The sequence below is a fragment of the Diabrotica virgifera genome, chromosome 6 (assembly GCF_917563875.1).
Source record: "Diabrotica virgifera virgifera chromosome 6, PGI_DIABVI_V3a".
Lineage (NCBI taxonomy): Eukaryota > Metazoa > Arthropoda > Insecta > Coleoptera > Chrysomelidae > Diabrotica > Diabrotica virgifera.
Genome location: NC_065448.1, coordinates 20,282,527 through 20,296,046, shown reverse-complemented (window position 1 = coordinate 20,296,046; position 13,520 = coordinate 20,282,527). Strand labels below are relative to the sequence as shown.

Sequence of the window (13,520 nt, the reverse complement as noted above, 5' to 3'; positions counted from 1 at the left end):
TATTTAGGGCCCATTTTTGCAAGTTTGGACCGAAACGAATGAAATTTAACTCAAAGTTAGTTCATCGATAGGTACATAGAAATAAGGAATTTCACATTTCCAAATTCAAAATGGCTGCCAATATGGCCGACCGCTCACCCGACACATTTCCCTACCTATCTAAAAACTTGTTTAAGATCAGTTTAATTTGGAAAAGTCGTTATATAGCCTAAAGATGGGGCTATAAGAGGAATATTATTGTTTTTCAGAAAAAGTTATGGGTTGCCTATATTTAAGGGGTCAAAATTTGACATAACTTTGAACTAGATTTTCTCAAAAATGGCTCCAAGGAATTTGTTTATTTTTTTATATATTTTTGGTGTCCTATGGATAAATTGAATGACATTAGTCAGATTTTTTAACTCCCCATAGGAGGGGAGTTGTGAATTTTTTATAAAAAAATATTCGAGTGCCCTTAACTTCCTCTGTAATAGAAACTAAAATTTGAAATTTGGGAGACGTATATGGTACTTTATTATCTATTATCACAATAAGTTTTACCCAAACTGGTTCCGGTTGAACCGGAAATGAAAAAAAAATCGTAATTTTTTAGATCCGCCCTGTATATTTTTACATATTTTGAAAGAATGAATCTTTTTGATCTTAAAAAATTAATAACATGTTCAAGTTCAGAATGTTTTGATTTTTTTAAAACTATTTTCCTTGTGTGCGATATATCACAGAAAAAAAATGTCAAATTATGTTTTGCTTAAAATGCGTACCGTACCGCATACCTCGTATACGGTAAACAGTTCCAGAAGACAATTATTTATCAGAAAGTATCCATAACAGCTCGTTTGACCGTATCCTATCTTTCTTTATTATGTGTCCCATTTTCAACACAATCGTCGGTATGCAGCTTTTTCAACTTCTACTTAACAAAATCTACGTCTGTGAATAATCTCCTTTTGAATTCTTCCTTATAAATCAGATGGCCTTACCAATAATCAATTTGATACGGTGGCTATTGTAGCTGCGTTATTTATAGTGAAGCGTTTTACATGTCTGCTCTATGGGGACAAGGAAAGACTATCTATAGAGATACTGTGGGGTAGAAATGGGGCTAGTAGAAGGAACAGACACGCAAACCTTCATGCGAACGGCAGCTCATTTTTTTTGTGCGGTGGCGGGTCGTAGATTCGTTGGGAGGGGTAGGAGGGTTTAAAGAAGACTAACTACATAACCAAATAAGCAAAGGATACTTACACAGACTTGAGGACTTTCCTACTATTTAAACAAATTGGGACGCCGTTCGAAAAATCCTCAAATTCTCATATCGAGTACTTACTGGAAAGCAACTGGGGGACATTCATCGTAGATTCCTCGTTGGGGTTATAGTGGGCTACTTATTTATCATTATTGGCTTCTATGCCATTATATTTTCTTCTGTTCTAAAACTTATTCACTTGTATTAGATATCTGTTAATAATTTTTTTAAAAAAAAGGTTACAGAAATAAAGATGTGTACATTTTATAATGTTTATTTAAAACTTACTCCGAGAATAAACATATTCTCAAAAAAGAAATGAATAATAAAAACAAATATATGGTTTTACAATTTTTAACCTTATTTATTTTTAGCAGTGTACCAAAACTAAAATTTGACATGGCTGTCAAAAGTCACTGCCATTTTACATTTACTTTACAATAAAATATTTTCCATGTTGAAAACAAACATTTAATTATGTAAAACCTTTACCATTAATATCCACTTGTGAATTTATTTAAAATAAACATTATCATACCTTAAAACAAAAATCCATGTCACAACACTTGGAACTTCAAAACTTTCCATTCGAGATTGGAGGGAGGGAAGATATTCAAATCATTACTAAACTGGATAAAATCGATACCAAATAATATCATCCGGGCATTTCTTACTGGAACATGAACAAATCCATATATCATAAAAATAGCAACAGCTACATAAAGGACAGGAACCAGGAAACCACGCACTTCTTTTTTATACCACCGGCAAATCTAACTGCATAACAATAGAACTGTTTCACAATAATATATCCATTAAAATGCCGTGAAACTATTGTCATTATATTCGTTGACATTTACTGGGCAAACTGCCAGTCTTTCACTTCTTTTACCATAAAAATAAAACCATTTTGCCGGCAAAGTGCGACTTTCTATGAGTCTGTTGGTTGAGTTCTAACAAAAAGATGTTTACTGAAGTGATGTACTTTTAGAACTAACTTTACATCGTCACGTCTCTCTCGCGTCCAAACGATGCATTTCTTCTCGATCGTTCGGCCAAAACTATTGACCAATCGTCAACTACAACTCAAGGATCTTTCAAAATGCAGACCAATAATAACATGGGATTTAAAGAAGACTAATTAAACATACTATTCTCTTGTACGATACATACAATACAATACCAGTATACTACGGTTTACATAATATGGGGTTATAAGTTAAATACACTATGATGTATGAAATGGTACATGCCTATACAATCAGCAGCATGACCAAATCAACACCACAACAAAATGTGTACATACTTACACCTCTTTGGAAAAATTATTAACATTCGTAAACAAAATTTATAAAAATGGGCTCTTTTGTGGGAACTAAAAGACTGAAACAGTTTCGGGGGCACTAAAAGACTTGAAACAGTTTCTAGGGACAAGACAAGAGGAATCTGGGCTAAACTACTTGGAAAGACTGGGGCGATATTTACTCGGGTCAAACTTCAGGGTGTACGTTACAAGTATTACAAGTGTAACACTAAGTGGGAGTGGCTAAAGACATTGGGGACTAGTAGATAGGCTAACTACTAGTTGAACATGTCTACAAGCTAGACTTGTAACAATGGGCATACAAAAAATGACAAGAGTCGAGCTTCCATGTTGTCATAAACACCTGCACCACAAACTGAGATCGGCTGCCCAAGGGGACGGGCATTGCCTAACAGTTGTAGTACAAATGAGACCGAAAGGAGGCTAAAGGGATATGGTAGTGGGCACATGCTAATGGGATCAGGGGGGCTAAAAATGGATCGAGCCCCACGTACAGGGCGCTATTTGTAGCGTTCAACTGGACAAGACAACAACTGGATACTGAAGGAGGCAGAAAAATGAATCGGCCTCACACGTTGGGTGCCAGTTGAAGCGTTTTACCTGTCTGCTCTAATGGGATCAAGGAAAGACTATCTATAGAGATACTGGGGAGTCGAAATGGGGCTAGCAGAAGGAACAGACACGCAAACCTTCATGCGAACGGCAGCTCATTTTTTGTGCGGTGGCAGGTCGTAGATTCGTTGGGAGGGGTAGGAGGGTTTAAAGAAGACTAAACTACATAACCAAATAAGCAAAGGATACTTACACAGACTTGAGGACTTTCCTACTATTTAAACAAATTGGGACGCCGTTTGAAAAATCCTCAAATTCTCATATCGAGTACTTACTGGAAAGCAACTGGGGGACATTCATCGTAGATTCCTCATTGGGGTTATAGTGGGCTACAAATTATCATCATTTGGCTTCTATGCCATTATATTTTCTTCTGTTCTAAAACTTATTCACTTGTATTAGATATCTGTTAATAATTTTCTTAAATAAAGAGGTTACAGAAATAAAGATGTGTACATTTTATAATGTTTATTTAAACCTTAATACCTTTTTATTTTTATTGAGAATAGACACATTCTCAAACCAGAAATGAATAATAATAACAAAATACATGATTTTACAATTTTTAACCTTATTTTTAGCAGTGTACCAAAACAAAAATTTGACATGGCTGTCAAATGTCACTGCCATCTAATATTTACTTTACATAATATATTTTCCATGTTGAAAACAAACATTTTTAATTATGTAAAACCTTTACCAATAATATCCACTTGTGAATTATTTAAAATAAACATTATCATACCTTGTTAAAACAAAAATCCATGTCACAACACTTGGAACTTCAAAATTTTCCATTCAGACGGGGCTGGGAGGGGAAGATATTCAAATCATTACAAAACTGGATAAAATCGATACCAAATAATATCATCTGGGCATTTCTTACTGGAACATGAACAAATCAAAACATCATAAAAATAGCAACAGCTACATAAAGGACAGGAACCAGGAAACCACGCACTTCTTTTACCGGCAAATCAAACTGCATAACAATAGAACTGTTTCACAATAATATATCCATTAAAATGCCGTGAAACTATTGTCATTATATTCCTTGACATGTTAGAAATCCATTAGTTCTTTTACTATAAGAAGAAAACCATTTTGGCCGGCAAAGTGCGACTTTTTGAGTTCTAACAAAAAGATGCTTACAGAGCTGATGTACTTTTAGAACTGGCTTTACATCGTCACGTCTCTCTCGCGTCCAAACGATGCATTTCTTCTCGATCGTTCGGCCAAAACTATTGACCAATCGTCAACTACAACTCAAGGATCTTTCAAAATGCAGACCAATAATAACATGGGATTTTTATCGCTCAAAACTTAAAGGAAAAACACCAAACCTTTTAGAGGATTCATTCTCGAATAATGAATGATTTCACAATAACTATCTACGTAGTTGGTAAATGCTACTCAAATAAATAGGAACTTTCCTATGATTTTACTTTGTTGCGAAAATATTCTGAAATATTTCGAACAGGAGCGGCTTAGGAAATTTTAAAGATATTTAAACTGACAAAATAAATTAGAAAAATTGATATTTTTCTTGGGATAGGATTAAAATTAATGGATATTTTTTATAAAATATTGTAGTAGAAATCCATCTGCTACAATAGTCGACCACAGAGATACCTTTCTACACACATAGGAAAAGTCTAGGGATATTATTAAAAAGAGGCGTAATTTCTTTTGATTTGTAGTGTTTAGTAGTAATATACAAAAAAATTGTTGAAATATCAAAAATAACGAGAATGTCTTTCAGAAATGTCAAAAGTATCGAGAAATCACAAAATATGTCGCAATAAGAAAAAAAAAACAAAATGACTACAAAGTATCGTGTCCACCACTGGCGAAGCGTCCATGTAACCACTGTTACCATTGGTAACAGTTAAAAATCTTGCAAATAAATATTTTTCTACGACTGTTTAATAACATGCTCATTATTCGCTATTTTTCATAGATAATAGCACCCATTACTGTACCCGTGAGTAATAATTCATTACTCACGGGCTGAAGTTACTCACGGGTCATTACTCACGGCCTGAAGTTAGATTCAAGTGGCGCATACCACTTTTAATATTAATCGTATATAAACTGCAAATAAAATTACTTAAACTTGTTTATTTAATACAATAATTATTATAATTTATACCAATAATTAACTTCGAAAAATTTTTAAAGGAATTTTAACTGTAACAATAGAGAGATTTTGCACCTCTTAAAATAACCGCTGATTTTGGCTCCGCTATGGTTAACTTTATTAAGCATAACGATTACGGCAACGTTAAAAAGCAGAGTTTTTGCAGCCTGTGAAGTAGGTTTTTCGTGTCATCGTTATCGTTATTTAAACATAACCTCACTTCACAACGTTATTGTAATTTTAAGCATAAACTTGAACAGTTTTTAATATTTTAATTTATAGGTCATCAAAATTAGAATCTATGTAAATGCAATTTTACTAATTTTTTTACATTCTGGCAACAAAGTAATTTAACCATTACTATAACGATAACGATAAGCACTACTTTAAATCTCCGTAAATTACGGAATCCCTTATGTTTAATAACGATAACGGATCATATATTCGCTACTGCGCAGACGTAGTATAACGATAACCATAACGGAATTGCAAGATAAGAGGTGCAAAATCTCTCTAATTTCAGTATATTTTGTACGTTTATATCTTGTTTACATACTAAAAATTTTGACGTTTTTCATTTAATTTAGTGACAGTGACATTAGCGCATTTTGTTTATGTTAATTGGAATTTATAACTAATATTGTGTTTGTTTTTCAAGTTATATTGTGTTAAATATGTTATAACATGTATAGTTATATATTATTATATTATATATAGTTAAATGTAAATATACATTATAACTATATATTATGAAATACGTCCACCGACAACAGCCATTTCCTATTTATTAGATTCACTGACAGTAGGTACAAATTTAAGCTTATAATTTTTCGGAAACGAATAGAACTTATATTGACTATTTCTAGTTGTATTTTTATAATAAATAAGAATTTAGTGATAGTAGGCAACCAATTGTTCAGCCACGTACTAGGGGTAAATAGCATTTAGGTATTTCTGTAAATTATTTTTATAATTTAAATCTCGAGTAGTTCATAATTAAATTTTGTACTAATTAAAATAAAAAAAAGTCGTAGAAAAAGTATAGTATTCTACTCGCATGTAATGGCTATTACTCACTCTGATGAATTACGACACTCGCATACGGCTCGTGTCGCAAACTTCATCATCGTGAGGAATAGCCATCATTACAAGCTCGTTGAATAATATACTATTTATGACTACTGTGAAATAATTCCATTTTATTTATTTTTTATTTTTCAATAGAAAAATATGAGTGTTAATAGTAATTCACTAAAAAGCCAACTAGACGCACGAAAATATTGACGAATTTATGCGACTCGGTTGCAGGTTAATGTTACCACTTTTAAATGTGGATACAAATGAAGGTCCATCGGCTATTGGTCGGACGGTCGGAGACAACTCGTGTATGAAAATTTTGAAAGGCGAAGGCGTAAGCGCGCTGTGGACATTAGTAGGCACGTTACCACTTTTTGGAATGGTTACAATGGTTACTTACCTATTACAGTGTGCGTGCAATTAAACATGGATGGGTGTCATTGACGACTTTTTTAAAATTTTTGACACTATAATTATCCAACTTAAAAATAGGTTTTCTAATTTAAAGTAAAAAAATTTCAGATAGGGCCTTTCATCAATTTGTACAGCTATATGGACAAAAATTTGACACAGTAAAGTTAAAAAACAGAATTGACAGTTCTTTATAATGATTCACATTATATTTAAAAAAAAATGTACAAGAATTGTATCAATATTTAACGACTTCAGAACTTGATAATGCATTACTCTCTCCTCCTCCTCAGTAGTTTCCTCATTGCTGAGTGCCGTGATTCCCTATAATACGAGCAACTATCTCTTTCCATCGGCTTCTGTCCTGAGCTTCCCTCATGGATTCAGAGAATGTTTTTCCACTGGCTTTCTGTACTTGATCCGTCCATCGAGTAGGTGAGCGACCTCTACTTCTGCGCCCTTCAACGTTTCTCGAAATTATAAGTCTCTCAAGATTATCATCACTTCTTCTTGCAATATGGCCGAAAAATTTTAAGACGGTGGAGAGGCAAATAGAGGAAAGTCGAGTCTGAATATTAAGCTCTTGGAGGATTGAGTGATTTGTTCTGTGTTCCGTCCATGAGATCCGAAGCATTCTTCTCCAGCACCACATTTCAAAGACGTCAATCCTTTTTCTGTCGCCCGATTTCATTGTCCATGTTTCGGATCCGTAATTAAATATGGGAAAAATTAAGGCACGTACTAATCTTATTTTGGTGTTCTTCGACAAGGAGCGATCTTTCCAGATTTTCGATAATCGACTCATAGCGTTTTTGGCCATGCCTATTCTCCTACGTATTTCTGTTTCACAAGATCCTGTATTACTGATGTAGGATCCTAGATAATTGAACTCGTTAACCACTTCAAACTGGTCCAAGGCTCCTGTTGTCTGATTGGAATTCCTGTTGTCTATTGGAATAATGATTTTGCCTTTGCTAAGGAACCCTTTAAATTGGCAAAACTATTTTTAATAATTCCGTCTAGAAGTGCATCCGTTGAAAGAAGTTTTTCAGCAATGAAACGGATTAAAAGATGCCAAAGAAATACCCTATTGCAAGACCGAATGTCGTCATTTTCTTTAATTTTCATTGAGTAACGCTTATTAAATGGGTTAATGACAGAACCCTCTTTCTACTGATCCCTCTGTCTGATCAGTGTCTTATACATTCTGATTTTTGTTTTTCTGCTGATGTTTTTGGATCTGAGTAACTATAGTATTCCTTCCAAAAGCTTGATTACCCTTCTGGATTCTCTCCTGTATTCTATATTTTTGCTACTAGGGAAACTATTGTCACACCTAGCTAGTTGAACTTGGTTATTTCTTCAAATTTATATTTTCCCGTTATAATTAGTCTCCTTCCAGCTTCCCCGTTGAATTTCATATATTTGTTTTTGAAGTTAAACTTCTTTAGGCGCGATGGGAGTGAAATTTAAATGAAATATATAATTTAATATCAAAAACCTTGTTCCCCGGCGCAGACGCATTATACCTTTGCTCTGATTGGGTGTTCAAATGATTGTTCAATATGGAGGTTACGGATAAACAAATATTGTATATTAGTTTTTATTGTTGTGAGGGCACAGACAAAATCAAGTTTATAATTGTAGTAACTTTTTAAATAGTTTTTAAAAGCAACAGGTACGTACTTAATTTTAAATATTTCAGTATTGTAATAAAAAATTACATGGGTACTTACCTATTTGGAAAATGTGTGTACCTATCTATTAGTAGGTAATGCTTTGATTTACATAATTTGGATTACCAACATGATTACCTTCCCACATGACAAGTACGTGTAAGTGGTCAAGTCGGGTGACGGGTGTGTGTAAGTGTATTTCAACACGCGGGTTCGAATCCCAATGCAAGTTTTTATTTTTTTATTGTTTTTATACATTTTATGATTGTTATATAATTTTTTTCAGAAAATGCGTATTTAGTTAAAATTTTTGCCAACAATTATTGTTCAGAAATCATTTTTTTGGTGCATTTTTTAATGTGTTTGTGTGTATTTTATTCTTTTATTTTTTTAATTTTTGTTATTGTTTTAATAAAAATGTTTGGAAAGTAGTAAGTATTAAAATTAGTTTAATATTTAAATAAAATATAAATAAACTGTTTAAAGTACATATATTAATTTCGTTGGAATCATATAATAGAAGTATAACTTCTTACGTGCGTACAAAGTACACACACATTATTTTTTGTTTTCATTAATTACTTATCCCACCTTTTTTGCTTCTACATTCTACATCTAGCTTGTTTATGGCTTTTATTAACTCTTCTCTTTTCTCTGCTACAACTGTTAAATCATCCGCATAAGCGACAATTTGTGTTCCATTCAGTATTATATCCTTTCCGTTTAGTTTTGCTTCTCTCAAGATATGCTCCAAAACTAGGTTAAAAAGCGTAGGAGAGATCGGGCTCCTTGCTTCACACCACCAATGATATTAACTTCGTCTGATATTGTTCCCTGAAATTTGATTTTTGCTTTGGAATTCTGCAGGCACATCTGCTGTAGTTTTGTCAGTTTGTTTGGGATTCCTATCTTCTTTAATATCCTGCCCATTTGACTGTTTCTATGGACTAATAGGCCAGGGTAATAAGACAAAAATATACCCTGTTCGTGACACTTCAGCAGCCAGGGAACTGAAGCGTTTTTTCGACAGGTAATACCTATAGGAACAAATTATAACTATTTCCTGCGTAGGATCTGGAGGCCATTTTTATTTATAAACAATTAACTGTCAAAAAATGGCATTTTCCCCTTTTTTTTTAAATAAACGAAAAACAGTTAAACTTATGATTTTTTAGTACAAATATCTTCGAGATTATGGAAAAAGCTTTAAAATGACGTATTACAAAGTTTGGTATACTCATTTATTGTTAATATAATTGCGAAAAAAGGTCGGAATTGCAAAAAAAATATTTTCTCAATAACTGTTGTAAAAATTAGTGTACAGCTTTTAAATGTTTGTCAAATGAGGGTTCTTTGGTTCTTAACGTGTGATAAAAATTTCAAAGCGATTCATTCAATTGTTTAAATTTTGTTCAAATTGTTTATCCCAGAGAGCATTTTTTTGCAATAACATAAGTTAGAAAAAAATGACCTTAGAACAATTCCACAGGTGTCAAATGAAAGAGCATGAGGGACCGTTTAAGTATTACGTAACGCAGGTTGGGGGGGGGGTCAAAAATCTTTAAAAATTGTGTTACGCAAAATAGGTAAACTCCCATAAGAGTGCGTTACGTAGGAGGGGAGGGAGGGTTAAAAATCTTCAAAAATCGCGTTAAATAATACTTGAACGCTCCCTGAGCTACATTTTCAACATGGTTTAAAAAAGTGAATTAAAAATGCATTTATTGGTAGTAAATAATTATGCAAAAGTATCGTCAATTTTTCTTTATACACTTTTTAAATAACTTTTTTCCAAAAAAATTAACTTTTTTACCCTGTTTTAAGTGCACAACTACCAAGTAATGTTATCTATATATCATAAGTGATAAAAAATTGTAATACATATGTATAATTTCTTATATAACAAAATAAAATGTTTATAAGGAAAGATTTACGATACTTTTGCATAATTATTTATTACTAATAATTGCATTTTTTATTCACTTTTTTTAAACCAAGTTGAAAATATTGCTCATGATCTTTCATTTGACACCTGTGGAATGGTTCTAACGTCATTTTCTTCTGACTTATGCTATTGCAAAAAAATGCTCTCTCGGTTAAACAATTTGAATAAAATTTAAACAATTGAATGAATCGCTTTTAAATTTTTATCACATATTAAGCACCAAAGAACCCTTATTTGACAAAAATTTCAAAGCTGTACACTAATTATTACGACAGTTATTGCGAAAATAATTTTTTTGCAATTTCGACCTTTTTTCGCAATTACATTAATAATAAATGAGTATATCAAACTTTGTAATACGTCATTTTAAAGCTTTTTCCATAATCTCGAATATATTTATACTAAAAAAACCATAGTTTCCCTGTTTTCCATTGATTTTAAAAAAAAAATCAAAAATACCATTTTTTGAGACTAAATTGTTTATAAATAAAAATGGCCGCCAGATCCTACGCAGGACATAGTTAGAATTTGCTCTTATAGGTATTATCTGTCGAAAAAACGCTTCAGTACCCTGGCTGTTCAAGTGTCATGGAAAAAACCTTATTACCATGTACTATAATAACAAACTAATTTATTGACTTTATGGTAGGGGAGCCCAAGCGGGGATTTTTGCAGTTACTCAAGCGCGTCATGTTATCATATGGGGAGAAACCTGGTATCCTGCAGATGTACCTCTACCATTTGGATTTTAACACAGGGAAGTTCGTTAAGGGGGCACGAAAAAAAATATATCCTTAAAAATACTCGAAATTGTCAGATTAAGATAAGGTAAGTTAAGTATGTACATGCAAAAGAGTGTATATGTCAAAAATCTGACGATTTGAGCGGGGCGTATGGAAATGGGTGAGTCAAAAAGTTTCACAAAAAAAAGCGAATATTTCGCTAAACGAACGTCAGATCGAAAAACTAAAAAATACGTCTTCAATATTTTTCAAAAATCTATTGAATGGTTCTAAACTCGAATGACCCCCACGGATAGGGGTGGGGGGTAAATTTAACATTTTAAATACAAACCCCGCGATATTTCGCACAATGAACATCAGATCGAAAAACTGCAAAATACACTTTCAAAATGTTTTTGAAAAATCTAACGAATGGTTCCAAACAAGACCCCCCCCCCCCCGGAAATGGGGTGGGGGCTAAATCTTAAACAGGACCCCCAAATTTTTATTGCAGATGTGGATTCTTTACGTAAAAATAAGCAACTTTTATTTGAGACATTTTTTCGAATCATGAATATATGGCGCTATAATCGGAAAAAACGATTGTTGGAAATGGAAAATTTAATTAAAAAATGGAAAGTCCCCACTAAAATTTTACTTAACTTTTTTTAACTTTAGGACCTAATAATCACAATCCAGTAGGTCCCCAGAACGCTCGAGTGACTGCAAATTTAGCATACTTTGCTCCCCTACAATTATGTATTCATTAGTTTTTTTTATATAAAAAAATAGTTTTCTTTATATTACTTTTTCTAAATAAATTTCTCCCAACAGGAATAAAACCATACGTTTATTTCAAAAAAAGATAAGATTGCATTATATATACCCGGCTAATAGGTATAAAGGACTAATAAAGAGAAAACGTTCATTAAATTAAATGGTAAAGATGGTTTCGTTCTGATAAGCTTGTTGAATATATAGAGATATGCTCAATTTATATCTACTTAATCTTGAATTATAGTTCTATTTTGTTCTTTTGTTATTTCAGCCAGTTGCTACACTTTTCCGTTTATATAGAGGGTTAAGCTTGTTATAAATGAAGAATTCTATTTCTAGAAGAAAGTAGAAATAACCATGGGTTGTGTTATTTGTGTATATTTTTATAACAAGATAGCAATACAGAGATTCAAGATACTTGAGTTGAATTGAAGTAATAATTTTCAGAATATAATAAATTCATAATTTTCAAAATTTATTAGAACGACTAATACTTAGTAATTAATAATTTTTACTTTTTTTTAACGATAAAATAGTGAAGCGAGCAATAGTAAGAATTGAAAAAGAAACATCTGAAGAAATGGAAATAAAGAGAGGAGTCAGGCAAGGCTGCATACTATAACCTCTATTATTTAACGCTTATTCTGAAGAGGAGGTAATTCGAGAAACTGTAGAAGATGAAACAGTCGGCATAAGAATAAATGGAGTCTTAGTTACCAACATCAGATATGCAGATGATACAGTAATAATAGCCGATAGTTTACAAGACCTGGAAAGACTCATGAGTGAAATAGTAAGGTGTTTTTTATATTTTCTTAAGATTTGTGCTTTAAAGAAAGTAAAAAATTCTAAACAAGTTAGATGGTATTTTTAACTCCTTTTATGGGAGTGACTCACCATAAAAAATGGCTTTTGTACAATCTCACAGAAAACGAACTAAATATGGCGTAGGCTTGCATGTTTATATTTTTGAAGATAAAAACGCTGTAGTAGATTGACATAACGAAAAATAAAGTAGAATGAAATGAAGAACCAGGTTTTTGTTTAGTAAATACAGTTCTATAACGTTTTATTTTTGGCGTATAGGTAGAAACCCCTTTCAATTACTAGTCTTTATTGTAAGCTGTGGTACAATCCACACCTTACATTATTTTTATAGGCCGTACAGTAAATAGTATCCCCCCGTTAAATGCGTAAATTCCTTTTTCGTCGACAAACAAAAGTGTCATAAACTACTTTCGACTTATTTTCTTTGCTTTTCTAAACGCACTTGGTTTATTTTTTCTTGGCAAAGAAATTTTTATTAGATCTCCATAATTAGAGGGGTCAACGCACAGTGACTTGGAAACTGCCATTCTCGCTCTCAGCTTAAAGCAGCTATTGTTAAATAGCGCCTAATGAGATTTAGCACCTCGCTTTCAGCCATTATTGTGCCAGTAAATGATATATTCTCTTCTCTTGAGTTAATTTCCAGACTGTAGATTTGTTGCAAAGGTAAATAAGTAAAATAATTGTCAGTCGACTTTTCTCCCAGTGAAATATACCTTTATAGGAACAATAATTGACATACGTTTATGTAAATATACGAAT

At 32.5% G+C, this 13,520-nt stretch overlaps 1 protein-coding gene and 1 long non-coding RNA gene across 2 annotated transcripts in view; both read left to right on the top strand.

Moving 5' to 3' along the window:
• LOC114330315 (protein Wnt-1-like) overlaps positions 1–13,520 on the top strand; it is a 317,260-nt gene that overhangs the window by 33,253 nt on the left and 270,487 nt on the right. The gene's annotated exons all lie outside the window — the stretch shown is intronic.
• LOC126887087 (uncharacterized) lies at positions 1,127–4,089 on the top strand. Its single transcript, XR_007698956.1, has 2 exons — positions 1,127–1,484; positions 3,614–4,089. It is a non-coding gene; the product is annotated as an uncharacterized LOC126887087 (long non-coding RNA).